The sequence below is a fragment of the Bombyx mori genome, chromosome 28, assembly GCF_030269925.1.
Source record: "Bombyx mori chromosome 28, ASM3026992v2".
NCBI classification, from domain to species: Eukaryota; Metazoa; Arthropoda; class Insecta; order Lepidoptera; family Bombycidae; genus Bombyx; species Bombyx mori.
This window is the reverse complement of record NC_085134.1, coordinates 6,265,258-6,287,348: the sequence shown is the minus strand read 5'-3', so window position 1 is coordinate 6,287,348 and position 22,091 is coordinate 6,265,258.

Here is a 22,091-nt window from a genome sequence, read left to right as displayed (position 1 = left end):
GTGCCCCGTATGTTCTAAGAAATAGCCGAATAACCTGTTATTTTGTATGATACACTAACCCAATATGTCATATCGTCTTCTGATTACGTTCGTTACGGGGACCAAGATAAATTAGCTTTTCCTTTGGTAGCTCGAATCACATCTGTCGGAGCCTTTCTGCGTATTTGCTTGTGGATCCTGGCTCCGAAATAATTACTGAACATTACTGAGAATTGGCGACAGGTAATAATGTAAGCTTTATAATATTTCTAGAATTACAGAGTTGTGGGTGGATCAGTAGCTGTTGAAGGTCTATCAAACAAAAGGTTGGCGAATCTTTGAGTCGGTGTGTCCCTTTACAAAATCCCTTTTAACCACTCTGTCATAACTCGAGTGATCTGACGCTCTGTAATCCGCAATGCTTCAGGGCTTTCTATTGACCAAAGAATGAACAGTTACATCCATCTTTCTATCAGAAAAAGAAATGTATTGAGACTCTTTTGTAGGAAATTGCGCTGGCGTGAGTAGTAGTAAGTTATGATCGAATGCATTTGTGCGTTTATTTTTTATTTAAGTGAAACTTCTTTAGGCGCATGAGGGTAAAATTTTTACAGAACGTCACGCAGGTATGCAACGGAAGTGACATCAAACTACTATTGAAATTAAATACTTGTCAAATGTCAGTAGTAGTAGTTGTTGTATTTTTCCAACTGGAAAGGCAAATATATCATACCATACAGCCTAATATTTTATAATTTTTTTGTGAAAAACGTTAATAGGAATTGAAATGAAATGAAAAGAATTTGGAACATTAATCAAATAGCATGAAATTAAATTAGTCAATTTAATTGGCAAAATATTAGTCATTTACAATTTAGAAATCTAAACATAATGTGACTGTCAACACTGAGGTTTGAGATTGACATTTGACAGACTTTTGGCGGGAACATATCTTCCTTTTTCCCTTCCTCTAAGTCTCGGAAATCTAAATTTTTAGTTTTGTATAAATATAAGCAAGACTTATAAATAAGTTCGCCAAAAAAGTTTCACTTCTGACATGTGTACTTTGTACGCACGCACTTTTTTTTATATGACTATCATTTGCTCTACTTGTAGTAGCTTTACAGCCAATAAATATAGCATTTCTAGATATAGTTGTATGCGAATTCGCTTCCAGTGTAGGTTCGTGGTTGTTTGGTCTTCAAATGAACTTTCGTGGCACTTTGATCGCTATTACGGTCTAGTGGTTAGTGACCTTGATTACTGCAACGTGGAACGTGGTTTGATTCCTGGTTGGTGTCAGTATTTTAATTAAAGCCACTTTAAATTTTGGTACTTAGTGTACCTTTTTTTTCGGCTAGAGGGCCGAACCTCCTACGAGGTTCCCGCGCAAAAGGGGCGCGCGGGGTATGTGAGACTCAACGATCTGCATGGTGTTGTGAGCAGACCGCGGGCCCAAGGATTTTAGGACCCACCCACTAAACGACTCCCCTGCACTCTTACACCCGACGTCCGATCCCCTCCGAGGTCAGAACCCGGATGAGGTAGGGGGGCTACTGCGGTCAACACTACAACCAGATGGCGCGGCTCACCCCAAGGACGCCCAGCCGACGGAGCCTTCGAGGCGAATCGAAAGCTCTGAAACGTCGGCCGTCTCGGTACGGCAGCCCGTCGGGCCGCCCAGACGGTGCCGCTGGTGTCCCGAAATACCCCGCTGGACCAGAACCAGCCTGCCGGGTCGGGACGCGATACACCGTCGACCGGTCGCTCTATTCACTCCACGGCAGCGCGCTAGAGTGCTGGTAGCGCGCCGCGCGGCCTCACCCCCTCAGGTCGCCCCTTGACCTTCACCGGGGGGAGGCCGCCACCTACTGGGGCCGGGACGTACGGGCGTATTCCCACCTCCGGCCCCCGGCTCGACGGCGACGGATCGGTGCGGAAAGGGAAGAGCTCTCCCTCTCTCGCTCCGCCGCCTCCTTCTGCGAGATGGTGGACTCGCAGAAGTCGAGCATCGCCTTCCAGGACGCGTCGCTGCCGAGCATCGTAGCCACGACGCGCGGCAGCGAGAGGTCCTCACCTATGACCGCGACGAGGGCGGCGCGTTGCTCGTCAAATCCAGAGCAACGCGCCAATGTATGTTCCGCTGTGTCTTCCTCGTCGCGGTCAGTACTTAGTGTACCTAAGCATGTTCGTTTTTTTAATATCAAGGTATGTTGCCACCAGTAATGTTGGCAGGATGCAAAGTGATTTCGCACCTCAGACATACAATAGATTTGACAAATCGACCATACATCTTAAGGTGGGATGTTATTCACGTGACGTCTATCAGCGCTAATAGCCATTTAACTTGAGGTGGTTCGTGGGTTCGTTACCTAAGCAATAAAAAAGGGATTCTGAGCAATGAGCAGTTGTTTTAGTAGCTATTACTGCAAAGGTTGCAAATTTGCGAAATTCATTACCACGGGTTTCCCCTAAAAGGCCTGCAAGTCCGGCTTCGCGTAGAGAACTGCTCCCATCTCTGGGCTCCCGAATATAAGCCACTTCCATTTGACTCCAGACAGAAGGGGGCCGTTCGGATTCTCGATAATCCCATTCGTACGGGTCGTTTGAAACCTCTGGGTTTTCGAAAGAGTTTCGGTAAAATACTTGTATAAGAATTTGGACCGTCTGTTTCGTAGGGAATGCTTTGAGAAATTGTTCAGCCATACTAGCTAGAACCACTGCATTCATTCATTTTAATTATCTTCTTCTTCTCCTGTCCTTATCCCAGATTAAGTGATGTCACAAATCGTTGTGCGTTCATATTCATGCGTAAATATATACTTCATACTTACTATATTTTTTTATGTGAGCTTAGCAAAGATTTGTGGTATAGTTTAATGGGCTTTTAATATGGGGAGTGCTCTGAGAATTCTTTCAGTTTTTTTTATGGCTTAGATGGGTGGACGAGCTCACAGCCCACCTGGTGTTAAGTGGTTACTGGAGCCCATGGAGATCTACAACGTAAATGCGCCACCCACCTTGAGATATAAGTTCTAAGATCTCAGTATAGTTACAACGGCTGCCCCACCCTTCAAACCGAAAAGTATTACTGATTCACGGCAGAAATAGGCAGGGCGGTGGTACCTACCCGCGCGGACTCACAAGAGGTCCTACCACCAGTAAAATGATTCCATCATCTCGTTTTTACCATCGCACCGCCCGCCACCGGAGTAGCATTCATCCATACTACCTGCAGCCACTGCGTTCCTACAGTGCGCTTCCAGAGATCTTATCTGCCATGTACCATCCAGTTTTGAAATGAACTCTTTTCCACGGTGTTTCCTGAGCGCTATGACATGTCTTCTTCAAACGAGGCTTGCGAAGAGTACTTAGTGGTAGACAGCGGCTAATGGTAAGAGGACGATTTATAATGTTATTTATGATTGCTACACTCCACCTAGTGGTAGGACCTCTTGTGAGTCCGCACGGGTAGATACCACCACCCCGCCCATTTCTGCCGTGAAGCAGTAATGCGTTTCGGTTTGAAGGGTGGGGTAGCCGTTGTAACTATACTGAGACCTTAGAACTTATATCTCAAGGTGGGTGGCGCATTTACGTTGTAGATGTCTATGGGCACCAGTAACCACTTAACACCAGGTGGGCTGTAAGCTCATCCAACCATCTAAGCAATAAAAAATAAATAAATAAAAAACTCTTCTTTAGATTCGTAATCTCCAAGAACCATCAATCGTAAAATTAAATATCAATTATTTTATTTTCTGGATAGATCATTACCACTAAACGTAATTCAAAATAAAAAAATATTCATATATATTTTTTAAAACATTCAACATTCTAATTCGTATAACTTTATTAAGATTTGTAGGTTGGAAAATAAAATTCGAAATTAAATAAGTTCGCTTAATTAATGCACAACTGGATATAATTATTAGGCACCACTGAAACGCCGCGTTAATTAAAAGAAAACCGCTGCTTATTTTAAGCTGTAAGTGCTCGTTCGCACTGGTACTGAAAAACGTCGCGTTTATAAATAAATGAGACGAGGTGATTGAAATTATGCTTACATACATTATGATAGTTTTGTGATTTTATTTATGGATGATCTTGACAAACGAGGTCTAAATTTCCAATAAACAGTATGGCGGGTATTCCAACTTCAAATCTTCGCGGCAGAAATAGTCAGGATAGCCTTACCTATACTGGGAGCTCTCAAAACGCTCTACCATCAGTAATTACACTAATGTTCATGCATCAAAGGTCACCGCTCAGCTCTCAACAATACCAACCCTCAAGACAGGGACGGCTGTCATCATAATTTCCGCTTCGGATCATTGGATTGAGAAAACTTGAAAAAGTGCGGTTGTAATCCACGTTCGTTTGCTATATTACTATCTTATAGTTTCTAGTCTACGACTTTAATTTCAACAATCTATTCTAATTTTTAGCACAGATTAGAACGCGAATATAACCACATTTAGACATAATCTCATTATTTGAAGGAATGAGGAGCTCGCTCCTGGCCTTTTCATTTTTCAGTATTATTATATATTTTTTAATTGTATTTTTTGACTTGTTTTTTCCTTTATTCTAAATCTTTTTATTTATTTAAAAAAAAGAAAATACTTGAGAAAAAACAAAAAAAAAATCCCGCTGAGTTTGTTTCGTCGGTTCTTCTCAGGACTGTGGCTTTTTTTGGAGCCGGTGGTAGAGTTAACATTGTTATTTGTATTTTGACATTCAACAAGTGTGTCATACTGACATCTAAGTTGAAATAAATGATTTTGAATTTTTGAATTTAGCAGTAGAAATACAACCCTAGCTACAAACCTAAAACCGTGGGATGCCGAGACCTATTTTCTCGGTACGGTTTCATCTTTTGTCCCAATCACGACGTCGCATTTATTTATTTATTGCTTAGATGGAGGGACGAGCTCACAGCCCTAATAAAATGGACGCAATTTAAAAACGCAGCTGCATAAAAACGCCAGTGCGAAGCAAATGCGACGCCCGCGATACGTACATTACCCGGGAAATGTTTTAAGTATTAATAACGTATTTGTACAAATTAATGGTGTATGTTATGTACTTGATTTTGCGTTTATATAATTGAGGTATTTACACTGTTAGTATTGTACGAAACATTTGTTATTACTGGTGGTAGGACCTCTTGTGAGTCCGCGCGGGTAGGTACTACCACCTCACCTTTTTCTGCCGTGAAGCAATAATGCGTTTCGGTTTGAAGAGTGGGGCAGCCGTTGTAAATATACTTGAGACCTTAGAACTTTTAGCTCAAGGTAGGTGACGTATTTACGTTGAAGATGTCTATGGGCTCCAGTAAACACTTAACATCAGGTGGGCTGTGAGCTCCTCCACCCATCTAAGCAATAAAAAAAAACTAATTTTGTTTGAGTTTACATAATTCGTTCGTTTTCCACGGAGCGCTATCTTTAAATATGCTTTAAAGAATGACACGGAACTCACAGTAACAAGGAAACAGAGTTCAGAGAAGATCATTCCAGAGCAAAGTGGGAAGTAGATTAAAAGATTTCTAGAAATACACCACGGGAGATAAAATGGGTGAACTACTACGACGGAGGCTGGTGTGATGGTAAACAGGAGACGAAGGGATCATACCGTTCGTTCCTCAGAGCATCCGTGGGGCATACGGTGTAAGCTCAAAGTTCTCCAATTAAACCAGAGGTTAGAACTGTTAGAGTAGGATCAACGACAGTCGCAAGTACTATTAACTAACACTAGTCCTAGCAAGAGCAGTGCTTTGCAGAATCTACCACCGGATGTCGTAGGACGTTTTATGACCCCGCACGGATGAAGGAGTCGCTGTACTGTAAAATTAAGACTTGGAACTCATGTTTGTGGTGATATTTATGTTGTTGATGTGTTTGGCTTCTGGTAAGAACTTAACATCAGGGTCCTCAGGTAGGTAAGTAGCTCATCCTCCCATTTAAGTAATAAAAAAATATTTTATACAAAAATAGACGGCAGTTCGGACGATATTCAAATGTCAACTAATAAATAACACCTTAGTCGTCCTTGACCAAGAAAACTGTAAAGTATACGAAAAATGTAAAGCAAGTATAATAAAATTCAAGTTATAAATAGATTTCATTATGTAATAAAAAAACCAACTAAGTTGCTAACAGTATCAATAAATCAAGAACCCTTTTTTACTCCACTAAGAGAAACTATTACAGAAATAGAATACTGCAGTTTTCAGAACAATGGACAAGCCGCTGAATCTGACAGATTACAGCAATGCCTAATTATTCACAATGCCAATTTCAAAGCCAAGATTTTTGTCATCTTTGAAAAGCATTCTCGTATTCCCTGAAACCAACAAAGAAACCATGATAATTACGGCATTTGAAGACTTCATAAGTCTACTGAAAAAGATCTCTGTCTCTGCAAGTAACAGTCTGAAATCGGAGATCTCCTGCCGTTGGTCATATTAGACAATATGAAAAGAGCCATGCATCTAGGAGGCTTGGCTTAACTGAAGGGTCTTGTTAGAGTGGAATTTTAACGCGCCATGTCAGTTTGAGAGACAGCTGAATAAAAACACTGCGTCATTGAATGTTGGAGAAATGTTGTCACTTTAAATTGGTAGTGGGTTTTTTATAAACGAACCGGTCGATTCTGCTCTAAATGATATGACAAGCTCTCGGCCCAACTTGGCGTTAACCCCAGTCCACCCAGACCATATCTGCCGCGAAGCAAACTGGAGTGTGAATAGTGGAACAGCCTGAGAAAAGAAAATTATTAAAACAGTTCGACCTCCTCAGCTGGTTGGCAATGTTCACGGTATCGACTCCAATAACAATCTAACATCAGTTGGATCGTGCACTTGTTTACAAACTAGTACAGGAAAAAAAAAACTTCAATGTGCTCTTTGGAACCTTGAAACATCGTGCCACATGGCGTCGCATCGCGAAAGACTGATGCCTGACCACGACCGCTCTGTCAAGAGTATATGAATAGGAAAAAGAAGAACTCTTTGGAACACCACATACCGTTTTAACTTCTCAAGAATATCAAATCACCATGCATTTGCTGAATTAAATAAACAAACGCAATAAAAAAATGCAGTGACTAGCTAGCTAGTTACATTGGGTATAGTGGCTTTATCAAACAACGTCTTTTTGTAGTTAGTTTTGTTAATTAGTTAAATTTTGCAACGCTCCTTCTTTTGATTGCTTGCGAAGACGCACGCCATACAGTCACCTGGGTGGTTGGTGATTGATCCGTCTTCCTTTATAGATTTGCAACTCGATTAATTTGCGGTGGGAATATGAAGGATGATGGTACCCTTCTTTCCTTTTTTCGGCTGGAGGTGGGAACCTTTTTTTTATTGCTTAGATGAGTGGACGAGCTCACACTCCACCTGGTGTTAAGCGGTTATTGGAACCCATAGACATCTACAACGTAAATGCGCCACCCACCTTGAGATATAAGTTCTAAGGTCTCAGTATAGTTACAACGGCTGCCCCACCCTTCAAATTGAAACGCATTACTGCTTCACGGCAGAAATAGGCAGTGTGTTGTTACCTACCCGTGCCAAATTACAAGAGGTCCTATCACTAGTAAAAAATGACTCTCCTGCACTCTCGTACGAAGATCTAATCCCCACTCGAAGCAGAACCTGGAAGACATAGCTTGAATTTAACTTTCCCAATAATATAAATGCGTGCAAATATCTATACTGTACTCCTTGTTTCTGCAAGGGACAAAACTTCATCTTTGATTATGAATATATTTTACCGAAAGCTATACAGGTGAGGGTATAAGCACCAAGCTCCCCGGGGACATCAATCCAACTTTTTAAATTACAGCCAAAGAAAAAAATATATACAGAAAACGGACAGAATGAAAGAATCACACTGCGAAACTTCAACGGGACAATTCTCGGCGGAACCACGAGATCACTACACTTTTTAGGGTTTCTTGGGTAAAATAAAAAAAAAATCTTTTTTGTCGTCGTTTTTTACGGTGTGTTTATTTTCAGCTGTTGAACTTAAATTCGTTGACTTACGACATATTTCATTATTGTTCGGATATAGCGACACTTTGTTTACCAAATTGGGAAAGATGGATAGATTTGATTATTTTTTTAGGATTTACGGCCATAATATCTCTCACTCGAAATAGGCACTATAAAATAAATCATCTATGTATTAATACGTGCAGCAAAAACTTTGTATCCCTTTTTACGAAAGTTGCGCGGACGGAGGAGTATGAAATTTTCCACACTTATAGAGAATATAGAGAAGAAGTGCACAATGCTAATATTTTTTGAAAATAATGCATAGAAGATACATTAAATCAATAAAGAAAACATTACACACACTACCATGTATTTGATGCACACACGCATGCATACTATTTATTTATTGTCAAACTTTTGTTCTTGACGTCTGTTGTCAAATTGAGAATAGATTAAATATTGTTTGTCTTTGTTAATATTTTTTATGGTGTAGTCTTGGCGAAGTTTGTGATTATGGAAATATAAAATACAATCATAATAGTGTACAAACTTACAATTCCAATTAATTATAGTCGAATTTCGACTACTGCGGGACCTCTAGTTTTTTTAAAGTGTAAACAGATTTTCATCTCTTCCGATCGAAAAACGGTTTTACCCATGATTATTATCAACGCTACTGACGTGACTCCTGTTTCTGCTTGGTTTGATTTGACTTTTAAAAACCTCAACTGGTGGTAGGACCTCTTGTAAGTCCGCACAAGTAGGTGCCACCACCCTACCTATTTCTGCTGTGAAGCAGTAATGCGTATCAGTTTGAAGGGTGAGGCAGCCGTTGTAACTATACTGAGACCTTAGAACTCATATAACTCATATTTCAAGGTGGGTGGCGGCATTTACGTTGTAGATGTCTATGGGCTCCGGTAACCACTTAATATACTACACTATACAATAAATAAAAAAAACAAAAATTTCTTTTAGGAGACTCATACTAGGAAAATTTCGTAAAAAGTTCACTCCACGGTATTACGCAGTTCAGGGCCTACCTGGTCAAAAGCGGCTACCAGAGCTAATGAATACTCCCAGACGAGGTCTAACTCTCAATTATATAACAGTTATCCCACTCATCAAAGTGGGAAGCATGATTGTTTCAACATAGAAATACGCAAGACAGTCATATCTGCGAATTTATAATACGTCACCAGTAAGAAAAACGTATAAACCTTGCTCAGGAGTTATTCCACGTATGGTATTTCGGTCAAGAGCGTTTGTCTCCAATCCTAAACGTATGATTATTTGTAGTATACTAGTCATGCTTGAGAGAGCGTCCTGTAATGAATAGGATGGACTAGAATGTGATATGGCGGTGTAACTGCTGAGATGACATTTGATAGATCTGAATGAAAAAAAGAATTTGCTGCGCCGACCTCACGAAATGGGATACGAACAATAAGAACAAAAAGACTGGTCACGCGTTGTTGGCTGATGTTTGACTTTGATCACAGGACTATGCTGCAAGTTTTTCTGAAAATTTTATTTGAAATCGGTGCAGCAGTTTCGCAGCAAGGCACATGCGCATATCGAGCTTATTATAAATAGATGAAGTAATGGCGAGATGTGTTTTCGGATAAGCCACTGAGGTCATCGACATTTCCAATAAAATAGAAAGGTCTCGAGCCACTTGATTACTTCCCGTCTGGCCTTTGATTCCGATGTGACGGAAGGGCCGTTGCGATGTGTCAATTTAGCTCGACGTTCAGATGTGATATTGAAGTTCCTTTAGCAATACTGGCGAAACCCAGTAACTCTAGTGCTATGCCTAAATATATATTGAAACCATTGAGTCACGTCTACATTTTAGTCATATTTCCAAAAAACGTAGACGGAATCAACCAATGAATACGAACTCTTTCTCTGAAGTGCCAACGTAGGAAATCAGACAAATACTTTGCGATCACTTAAATTTATATTTCATTTATATTTCCAATTTCACAATACTCTATTAATAAAGATGATAGATAGAATGATGAGATAGATGATAGATAGATAGATAAAATTTGTACGTGGTCATATGGTGAGACTGTCTATGTACTATGGTTTTGAATAATGTAACAATGTTGAAGGTCCAAATAAGGATATTTTTTTCAAAACACATTGTCATAATATAACGACAAAGAAATAATATCGTATATTAAAAATTAAACAGATAGAATTTGTAATTCACCTAATGATGATGGTACTGCAATGTATATTTATTGTGATCCTGCTCTTTTCTCACCTTTACTAAGAATTTGTTTTTGGCTATAATTATTTTAAATGGCTGGGTTTTCATCCGTCTGTTACTGTATACTTTGTAGCATTACCACTGTAATCTAGTAATCAGTAGTGCTTAGTAGCAATAGGCGAGCCATTGTTTGACCAAATATAGTAATTAAGATAAAATTTAGAAGCAAAGTAATCATCATCATTATCAGCCGACAGACTGACCACAACGATCGCCTGTGCAGCCTACATCCAGCGAAATATCGATTGATTTCATTCATTATTAATTTGATTGAAATGCATTCACACTATTATTTTAGAAGGATTATCTGTATATTAATACGTGAAGCAAAAACTTTGTATCCCTTTTTACGAAAATTGCGCGGACGGAGGAGTATGAAATTTTCCACACTTATAGTGAATATAGAGAAGAAGTGCACAATGCTAATATTTTTTTTAAATAATGCATAAAAGATACATTAAATCAATAAAGAAAACATTACACACACTACATACCATGTATTTGACGCACACACGCATGCATACTATTTATTGTCAAACTTTTGTTCTTGACGTCTGTTGTCAAATTGAGAATAGATTAAATATTGTTTGTCTTTGTTAATATTTTTTATAGTGTAGTGTTGGCGAAATTTGTGATTATAAAAGTATAAAATACAATCATAATAGTGTACAAACTTACAATTCCAATTAATTGTAGTCGAATTCCGACTACTGCGGGACCTCTAGTGTATGTATAAAAATTCAAACAATGAAAGAGGCGTTTATATAATATGTATAAGACAGAAAATAAAACGTGTTCTAAAATTAAAATCCGCCGTAATCTAAAAGTCGAGTTTTTGTTGAACAATGCTAATTTTAAAACAGTCTGTATTTGCGTTCGTTTGATTAAGTTAATGTTAGGGTACGAAAACAAATGAATGAGTAATGAATTCTCTTCGCTCGATGTTCATACATAATAAACTTAATGCCTTTTAATGTATCAAAAAGTCGTTCTAACAGCAGCTTTAACTGAAAAGGATATTCAGCGTAGGCGACACGTTTTGAAACGCATCTTCTTTATATTTCATCATCATCATCATCATCATCATCATCATCATCATCAGCGTTTATCTGTCCACTGCTGGACATAGGCTTTCCCCAATGCCTTCCACATAATGCGGTCCTCCGCCTTCCGCATCCAACGACTTCCCGCCGTGCGCACTAAGTCGTCAGTCCACCTGGTTTAAGGACGCCCCACGCTCATTGTACCCATCCGTGGCCTCCATTCATTCTTTTATATTTCAATGTCCCAAAATTAAGTCCATTAAACTTTTACTGGTCGTTGGGCGTATTGTAAGCACGCTTGAACTTACCCGGCGTCAACGTCTAGTTTTGCAGCGAAAGCACATGGATTTTTGGCTTGAAGGGCTTTTAAGCAATGTAATAGAGAATATGCCCTCTTCTTTGAAAGCAAGCTTGATCGCTCATTTAAAACGCTATGACAAGTCCTTTCTTCAAACGAGGTTTAGGAGAGTTTTTAACACCAGACGACGGGTTCGTTGTGGTCCTAATGCTTGCTGTTGTAGTAGATGTCTGTTTACAAAGGCAATAAATAAAGTTTTTTAACGCGATTTAAGTACTATCACTGCAGATAGAGCGTGTGGTCACCTAGTGGTCTGAGTTTGAGTATACGGGGTTTCCTTCACAGTTTCTTCTACTTAACAGTCAAAATGATCATTATTACGTTTAGGACCTTTTGGGCTTAATTTTTCCCCCGCTAATCTACATTGTTTTACATAGCACGATATGCGTTAGCCAATGGCAATAGCCAATCGATGACTTTTCTTGGTAGTCTTGGATTACTATTTAAGCTTTCATGTCTTATTTACCGATTCACTAGACGTTTTTTTTTTTGATAAGTGGATTAACAACGCCATCTGCTGAAATATCTTTAGTGTTATTGTGTCTTTAAAGCAGTTAGTTGAAATTATGAAAAATAGTATTATTATTCGCCAATAGATGTCGAGAAGAGTCATAAAAATGATTATCAATAAAGTTGATTATTGAAAACACAATAAAACAATATTTTCTGAAAATAAATCGCAGCTAGATCGATTTATCGCCCCCGAAATTCCCTGTATACTAAATTTTATAAAAATCGTTGGAGCCGTTTCCGAGATTCGGATTATATATGTATATATACAAGAGTTGCTCGTTTAAAGGTATAAGATAAATAAATCCCATAAAATTCCTACAATTTCTCACACAAATAAGATAAATGTTTGCTCCGAGAAACAGATAATCTTCATTTAATGAATTCAAAGTGTGATTTTCGCAGGCAACTCTGTCAGTCTACTAATTATTCAAATAAATCCGAATATCTCCAAAAACAATGCGAGGCCTCCGTGACAATGAATGGAAAACCTATTAAGTTGACGCGAGTGGCACTTACTGATAAACGCATTAATATCTACATAATCATGCGTTCTGTATTTAATCTTTGACGACACAAAAGGTATTTGAATTCAGAATATACCAAGCAGAAGCTACTGAGACAAAATTGAAGAATATTTTCTGGAAATCCGATAAGCAGATAATTTTATGGGGTTAACGTCATTCGAGAAACATCTACAAAGGTTTCTGTGATAGTTGAAATGTCAATAAATAGCAACAGTGTATAAAAAAAAATCAAAAAGCTTCAACAGATTAAGAGTTTACTTTTCCAAAGCTTTTTAGTCAGCACATTTTCTACATAAAAATATCTTTTGACAAATAAAAGAATATTTGACTAACAATAATATTTTTAAACTGTCTAAGGACCTTGTCACTTTGCATTATATTCTTTATCTAAAACTGCATATTTTAGCTTAAACACTGTATAATATATAATTAATACGTGAAGCAAAAACTTTGTATCCCTTTTTACGAAAATTGCGCGGACGGAGGAGTATGAAATTTTCCACACTTATAGGGAATATAGAGAAGAAGTGCACAATGGTAATATTTTTTTTAAATAATGCATAAAAGATACATTAAATCAATAAAGAAAACATTACACACACTACATACCATGTATTTGACGCACACACGCATGCATACTATTTATTGTCAAACTTTTGTTCTTAACGTCTGTGGTCAAATTGAGAATAGATTAAATATTGTTTGTCTTTATTAATATTTTTTTATAGTGTAGCCTTGGCGAAATTTGTGATTATAGAAGTATAAAATACAATCATAATAGTGTACAAACTTACAATTCCAATTAATTATAGTCGAATTTCGACTACTGCGGGACCTCAAGTAATATATAATTAAACAATTGTCGACCTAAGTAGCTGATGATATAAATAACTGAATTCCCTGAACTGAATATCTTTGCTGTAAAGTTATTATGCGTTTAAAAATGTCGTTATCTCTAACGCAATTGTAATTTTGAGTACTAATAGATGGTTGTACTCGCATTGGATGACCTTTTTATTCCCTCTATAGCAGAGAAATGACTGCTTACTTTCGACCTTAAGATCCTTCGACGAATATTCGATGCAGTGCAAGAAAACGACCTATGGAAGACGGGATACAAGCATGAGTTTTATTATTCTTACATAGAATCCAATATCATAAAAACTATTCAAATTGGAGGCCTAAGATGGGTACCACGTGTAATTACAACGGTAGAGAGCAGAAACAGCTATACGGGAAATGCGGATCTCCCCAAAAGCAGTGCCAGGCCCAAGTTATGATATTTAAGGAATTGGTGTCAAAAAGTGGAAGGAGAAAGCCACATAGAGGAATTTGGAGAGACATACTGAACCAAGCTATGGCTCAATATGGATTGTAAGGCCTAAGATGATAATAATAGGCAAATTAAGTTTTTTTACTTTATTACATCAGGTGGTTCATGAGCTGATCTGCCCGCCTACTAATTAGCATTAGTATGAATTTTAAGATCATATGCTAAGTAAACTAATAAAATAAATCGTTGTGAATAATCAATATTATTTATACAGTTCCAAAGCACTCGCAATCCATGTATTTACGAGCCTTTATTACTCCAGTCTTGCATCATAAAGTCGTCCATATCTGATTTAAAAGTGAACTGGAAAAAAAAGGATTTAAAACTATACACCGTATTTGGGTCAGTTGGATCGTAAGTTGAGATCGAAAAAAGCGGGAAATAAATGTAGATTTGATTTTAATAAAACTTTTAAAGTTAAACGCTTTAGGGACACGTAGAAACCGGATAAGCTAAATCTGCAAAAACTGAATACACGATAGAATGTTTATGAAGTTGAAGTTAAGATTCTATGGCTATATTCTATGGCTGCGGCTATGGAATGAGCTCCCCTCCACGGTGTTTCCCGAGCGCTATGACATGTCCTTCTTCAAACGAGGCTTGTGAAGAATATTAAGCGGTATTGCTGAAGTCCATGGGCGACGGTAACCATTCACCATTAGGTGGGCCGTATGCTCGACTGCCTACAAGGGCAATAAAAAAGATGTCTATGGGCTCCAGTAAACACTTAACCTCAGGTGGGCTGGGAGCTCGTCCACCCATCTAAGCAATAGAAAAAAAAAGTATATATTTAAATGTAATGTTTACTGTATGCACTAGGTTTGTGTTCCTAATTCTTCTTGCCTACAAGGGCAATAAAAAAAGATTCTAAATAGTAAGGAACTGAATTGGAAGAGTGAGATTTTTTTAAAGACAGTAGAACCTAGCAGAAATACCATTTTTATAACCCAAACTTAAATTCCAGTTGAACACGAAACACATCGAAGTATTTATTTATTTTTAAATTTGCGTTACGCGGAAAATGGTCCGTCACAACTTGAAAATTAGCGACGTTGACGCGACAGCGGTTGTCCGAAATTCGGTTGTGATAAATTGAATTATCACCTAATTGACATACAGTATTATAATGTGGCATTTGTTTCCTGTTTCCCTTTTGTGTTCACATTCGTATGATTAGTAGTAAGAAATAGGAATTTTGGCAAACAAAATTGAATTCGAAAAATTTTGGAGTTATATAAAATGTAAACCTTGCAATGAATGAAACAAGAAAATTAAAATGTTGCGATGGTGGTTTCGTTGTGCAATACGTTTAAGCTAAGAGCCGCCAATGTTTTCAAAGTTATGAAGGATCGTGATGATTAAGACCTTAACATTTAAAAGATAATTAATTTTTATTGTTAGTATTTGCGCGGGATAATAGTTGTACTTATAGAAACACTGGAGATATGACAGGTGAGTCGTGAATTTGTTTAATCGGCTATGCAGCATTCAAAAAACTAAGGCCTGTTGTATCTTAAAATCAACATGTAATTACGCATTAAAAAGCACAGCATAGGTATTCCTTCCTCCTTCCACAAAATGGACCTTCAACCTGTTAAAAGTAGGGGTAAAATAATAATAATAATAATAGCATTAGCCACAGTTACGTTTAACCAGCTAGATCCTCTACCAGTATTTTACGAAGAATAGTGCCTAGCCCCTCGTCTAAGCTAAATTTGAAATTCGATCGTAGCACCGGACGTGATGCAGACGTATCCGGCAAGTGGTTGGACAGTCGCAGTGCCGGGCGTCGTCCGGCGTCCAAACGTCGATTGGGGCTAATCATTCGTTGGTGATTTACGTTCAATGTCCAAACGAATTTTGTGTTTGGTAGTGACCTTTTTTTTTGGAACGACCGGTTGTTTTTTTTTTTAATTGAAGTGAAACTTCTTTATCGACGTAGGGAGGAAAAAACGTATGTAACGTTTTTCGGTTACGCGCCATGTTTATTTTATTTCTATTTAGTTTTGTTATCAACAGATGTCACTGCACGTAAATTCAACAATTCCTGAATCGCGGTGACGAGATGTTACACAGTTGATAGACGTTCTCGTATTTCTCTTACTAAATCATACCTACCTGTCGTCGTGATACCGTGATCATGCAGTCGGTTCCACCGGGGTGCGGCTGCTCCATTGCACTGCGGCGTGGTTGGCCCTTTCGCTTATTTCTATATTTTATAAGTTCCACTTCTACCGTGTGTGACATGCACACATACACATTTTTTTATTAATTGGTTAGAAAAAGGCAGCACAAGAGCGTGATTAATGTTAATAGACCTGTCGAGATTTCATTAGCGATGTGAACCGATTACAATTTCTGGCTCCGGTTTATTACCGGTTTTTTTTCTCGAAAAACCGGTTTTTTTAGGTATTTTTAGGTTTTTTCCATAAAGGCTAAATAATCACTAAATAAAACAAATTTACGTGCAAACGAAGAGTTTTCTCCATACAATTAATTGGGTGAGCATATTTTATATAGGCTTTTAATGATCATATATTATTATTATACAATAATAAAAAGCTTTTTATTTTTGATTTAATACTATTGTATTAAATCAACGGTTTTTTTTATATTTGTAGCTTGTATATTTGATCTGGTAGCACTGGTGTGAACTGTGAGTGTAAAGCGTAAAAAACCGGTATTCTTAAATAAAAACCGGTATTTATCGGTATGTATAGAAACCGGTTTTTCTCCGGTTTTCTTCGAACCGGTTTACATCCCTAGATTCCATATTACATGGCTGTTTTTACTTTTTCTAAGGAACGCTGCTGTTGATAATTGGCTTGTACATATCGAGGGTCAGTTAGTAATGATGTATTGAAATCGATAGTAAGAAAAAGAGAACGATACACGGTTTTATGTCAAAATCCTCATTTCATAGACCCTTGTCTTCTTTAGTTAGAGTCAGAACAATATCATTGTACCTTGCTGCTTCGCAAACTTATTAGTATAAGATCATAGATTAATTAAGTTCAAAGTATCATTTTATTAACTGAACCTTTGAATTGAATATCCTGTTAAATTGAACACTTCGACTATTAATGGGGAGTTCGAACGAGAGAACAAACAGGAAATAATTATTTACTGGGAAGCTCAGAACGTCGCAGTGATTAAATTCTTGGATGGGTCAGCGCGACGGACAAGCGCACGGACGGGACACGGAGATTGTGAAGGGATTAATACAATCTAGTTACAATGTACATTTAAACCGGTTTAACTTGGTCGGGTTTAGCTAAACGGCGTTTTACGAAGCTATTATTTGTCGCTAAACACTTATGTGTTTGAGATTCGTTTATTGTAAAACCAGGTTTCAGAAGAGTGTTTGCTTGTCCTAGTATAGAAAAAAAATAGGTTGTCTGTAAAATCGGTTTACTGACGGTAGTTGAACGTGACAACGTCATAAGAAAATACTGATGGAATGGTTTCATTTTTCAATTATCGCTATTATCGTTGCTATAAACAATTGACACCACATTCACTTTTCACTGAACTTCATACTTGACGAAAACATGTAAATGTACAGCAGCTGTCTACGCAGGTGCATCGCTCACTCAAGTAGGAGAGAGACAGATGTCGAACGCTGCTTCGGCAGGAGGCCAATTGTGCCTCTTTGTCGCTCGTTGCGTGCTCTTGCTTGCACGTTAAACCTTAAATAGAACCGCCTCAGAGCGAGGTAACGCCGCATGAGTCCTGTTTTCGTGCGTGCAGCTGGCTCCATCGAATTATAAGACGTTGTCACGTCAAAAAATCTCTTTTTTTTTGTTAATAGTTACTCTATGTACCTTTCTCCACTCCTAACAACTTGACAACTCGTGAGGAAAATTTCCTAATGATCGGTCGTGTAGTTGAAGCGTAATTTTATTTTTCTTCATTACCTAAGCTGCTAGCTTTAGAGGGTTATACCAGCGTAACCTGACTAGTAAGTAGACGAGCTCACGGGGCTCTAACCAGAGGTCGAGAAGCATAACAATACTATGTTTGTAATATTATTCTTCTTCTCCATCGCTCCCTCATTGCTGAGGATCGTGACTCCGTTTCAGCTTGTCGACTGCCAGTCTCCATCGGTTCCGGTCAGTTACCTGGTGTAGTGCAGCGCTAAGTGGTCCGCTGGTTTGCTCGGAGATCTGGACCAACGTTTGGGGCTCCGGCCTCTAGGACGCTTGCAGTGACCATCAGACGTTCCAAGTTGTCTACACCTCTGCGGGCAACGTGGCCAAAGTAACGCATTATGCGTTGCAGACAGGTGGTAGACAGGCGTTGAGCGATCTCCATTTTAAGCTGTTGTAGGACCGAGATGTTCATGCGGCGGGATGTCCATGGAATCCTTAATAGGCGGTAATATTATTAACCTGTCATAAGTTAGTAGAACAATTTTCAATGTTATGTGAGTATTTTTTCCGCACCACAGATTTTAAAAGACGTGAAAGGAAAAACATCGACGCCCAAAAACTTTGTTATCGTTTTTCCTCGTTAACAGCTTGAAAATAGCTCGAACAAAACTTTAACAATATTACGAAGGCGTAACTTCCAATTATCTTTGGGAAATTAAGATGAAATTCGAAGCTACTTTTAGCCTAAGTTTATAATGGCACCTGCCAAGCATTTAATAAAATATTATTTAGTAACGTAATTTAAAGTTATAGTATTAAATAACAATAATAATAAATAGCAATGTTTAATATTATTTTATAATGAACTAGCTGTACCCGTCCGCTGCGTTGGCCATTTAAAATTAACATTATTATTTCTCACCCCCACAAAGATTCTCATCATTAACGCACCCGCAACTGGTGTAGGGAGTCCAACACTCATACAAATATTAGCCTATCCATTAAGGACATGTATTTTCTATATGGATACCAAGTTTCAAGTCAATCGGATGCATGGTTCAGTAGTTATAACGGAACATCCGTAAAAACCACTGTAGATTTATATATTAGTATAGATACACGCATTTTTTTTATTCTTGGAAGGCTTTTGTCTAGTTTATCAGCTTACGTTGCTTAAGCTGGTACAGTTCTTGGTGATACGTCAAGAAGATTTCTATCATCGAACATCGAATGCGTGGGTTAGACGAGTAGTAAAGAAATGGGAATATTCCATATATTTTGTGCATTTTGCAAATTACAGCAAGGCGTGATCGGGTTACTCTAATATCGTGGATTTATAAATCAGGAGATTTTTCATATGTACATGAAAGAAGAAGAAAAGGGTCGTCGCCGTATGGAATGGATTTCGGGACTAACTCTTTACCTGGACGTGGGCTTCCTACTATTAGTGGACAGGGGTGAGATCGTGAGCTGGCTTCATATCCTAATTAGTACCCTCACCAATTTTTTTCCTCAAGCTTCTTCTTGTGGCATTTGTTTCAAAACCTCATTACTTTAATTTATATACTATATTTCCCATCCTTGTAAGGAATGGTCATATTGGTCCGATAATATGTAATCACTTCAAATCCGTGGAATGTAATCAGCATACAGTCAAATGTCTACCCTCAATCGGAGGTTTTAATGAAAGTGTCCCCCACAATGGGCCATTTCATGAGGCGAATGAAAGAATCTGTGAACTCAGCGGTTCTCGGGACGATTTTCAGTTGAGTAGTTTTAGGGATCGGTTTTGAGATTTCAGGATTTTTAGCTAGAGTTCGACGTTCGAACGTCAATCGGTTCTAAAAGATAATTTAACGGGAATCAGTAAAATCGCATATGTAATTGAGACTTATCGATTCGGGCAAGCGGGTTAACGACCCAGCCAGAGTGATTACTAATCGCAAATACGAATGTCTGAAAGTAGCCGCTTACAAGTAGCCGCTTACAATCACTCATCAGATAAATTATTTACTACTACTTATATGCATTTTGGTTCATGGAAGTCTATTCTTGGTGCTGAAAGTATTTATTTTGAAAAATCTATTCCAGTGTCATTGGTCATATATGACATTAATCATTTCTCTACCCAGTCGTTGATAACTTAAGGGACTATACCAACTACGCGCGGACTTGAGACATTATCGATATGTGTATGAACATTGCTTGTGGCAATATTCTGGGAATTTTTAATTGCAACTATCTTAGTGAACGAGGTCATAGAAAATCTGGAGGTATGTGGTTACAATAATGAAAACATGAATTCCACCACCCAACTTGACACATTAAGTCGAAGTATCAATAATCAATCTATCATACAACGGGTCTGTTTCCAAACTGCAAAATATGAATGCTTTCTGGCAGAAATTAATAAGACGGTAGTACCTACCCATCCTAGCATAGATTCCACCCTACCACCAAAAAGTTAATTTACCTCTCGCTCTACCTTAAATATGTCCCGAGGGGGAGGGTGATGGGAGAGATGTGCTCCGCACTAAACACTTCACTTTCCCCCCTTTTTGCCTTTTCATGAGTTCTGTCTCATGTGAGGTTTGGACGTTGGTTGTTGAGCGACAGGAGGTTTTAGTCGGTTCGACTCCGACATGCTCCGCCCGCCGTCCCCAGTGGAGGGCGAAAGTCCGGCGATTTCCTCTTGACAAAAAAAAAACCTTAAATATCGTATTGGATATTTTTGTATTCACTTTATTCATCAACAATATACGGAACCATATAAAATTCAATCGATGTTAACAGACCAGACATTTTTAATTTCAATACAATTTCATTCTTGTACCTTTTTTTTCTTCATTTTATTAAAAGGGTTCAGTACTTTAAGAATGCAGGAGTCGTATTATTTTTGTTTGATCAGTTGTTTACGTAATCTTTTTTGCTTTCGAATACTGTCTGGCCATCTTTATCCGTTTGTCAGATCTGTAGACATTGGATATCTAGGTTTCATTTCGCATTGACGTCATTCGAAGAATTGTTGTTGTTCGAAATCCATTTTAAAGATTTTAGATATTTCGCTTGATGGTGCTATTTTTTGTTTACTTATTGTATCGTTTTTTGATGTAAAATGGAGACCACTAATGTATTCTCAAGTACCAAACCTTAGAAGGCAGATTTATTATTTAAACACTCTGAGTTTGAAGTATTAATACTTTTGTATGTTATATAAACAAGTAATTTGTGTTTGATATTATTAAAATTACTTATACGATTTAATCTTGCGTTTTTTTATTGCTATTATATTACCATATTTTCAATGTTTCAAATACATTATAGTTTTCATATTCACGGACAACACGAAACGTATTTTTAATTATATATAAGATTCGTGAAATCTGAACAAAATATTAATTTGATTTACTAGTAATAATTCCGTATGTTCCTTTAGAAGAGATACCGGTCATCTATATATTAATACGTGAAGCAAAAATTTGTATCCCTTTTTACGAAAATTGCGCGGACGGAGGAGTATGAAATTTTCCACACCTTTAGAGAATATAGAGAAGAAGTGCACAATGCTAATATTTTTTTTAAATAATGCATAAAAGATACATTAAATCAATAAAGAATACACTACACACATAATAATAGTGTACAAACTTACAATTCCAATTATAGTCGAATTTCGACTACTGCGGGACCTCTAGTTCTTACTTATTATACATAATATTAGCCACCGTCTGTCAGTCCGTAATAAGAGAGCTAATAGCGCAAATGATAATTATAAAAAAATGATCTTAGAATCTTAACTTGACTCTGAAGAAACACAGCGATGTTGGTTAGTCGCAAAATGACACTTCCATAGCGGCTACTACAATACCATTTAAGATAACTCATCAGAGTACTCCTCACGGTACTAATTAACAACACACACCTCCAAACGCAGACCCGGTCTCTTTCAAGTTCACGATCATTACATATGCTAGAATTATTTTTTCCGATACCTATTTGTCTTATACATTGAATTTCAAACACACTTTTGATATAGCAAACTTGATTCTCCAACTATGATTTTAAAATCGATATTCAATTGACACAAAACCGGATTCGCAATCATTATAACAACAAACACGCCAGTAAATCATACGTAATACACGTCGTTTAACGTTTAACTTATTGTGTATCTATCATGTTGCTT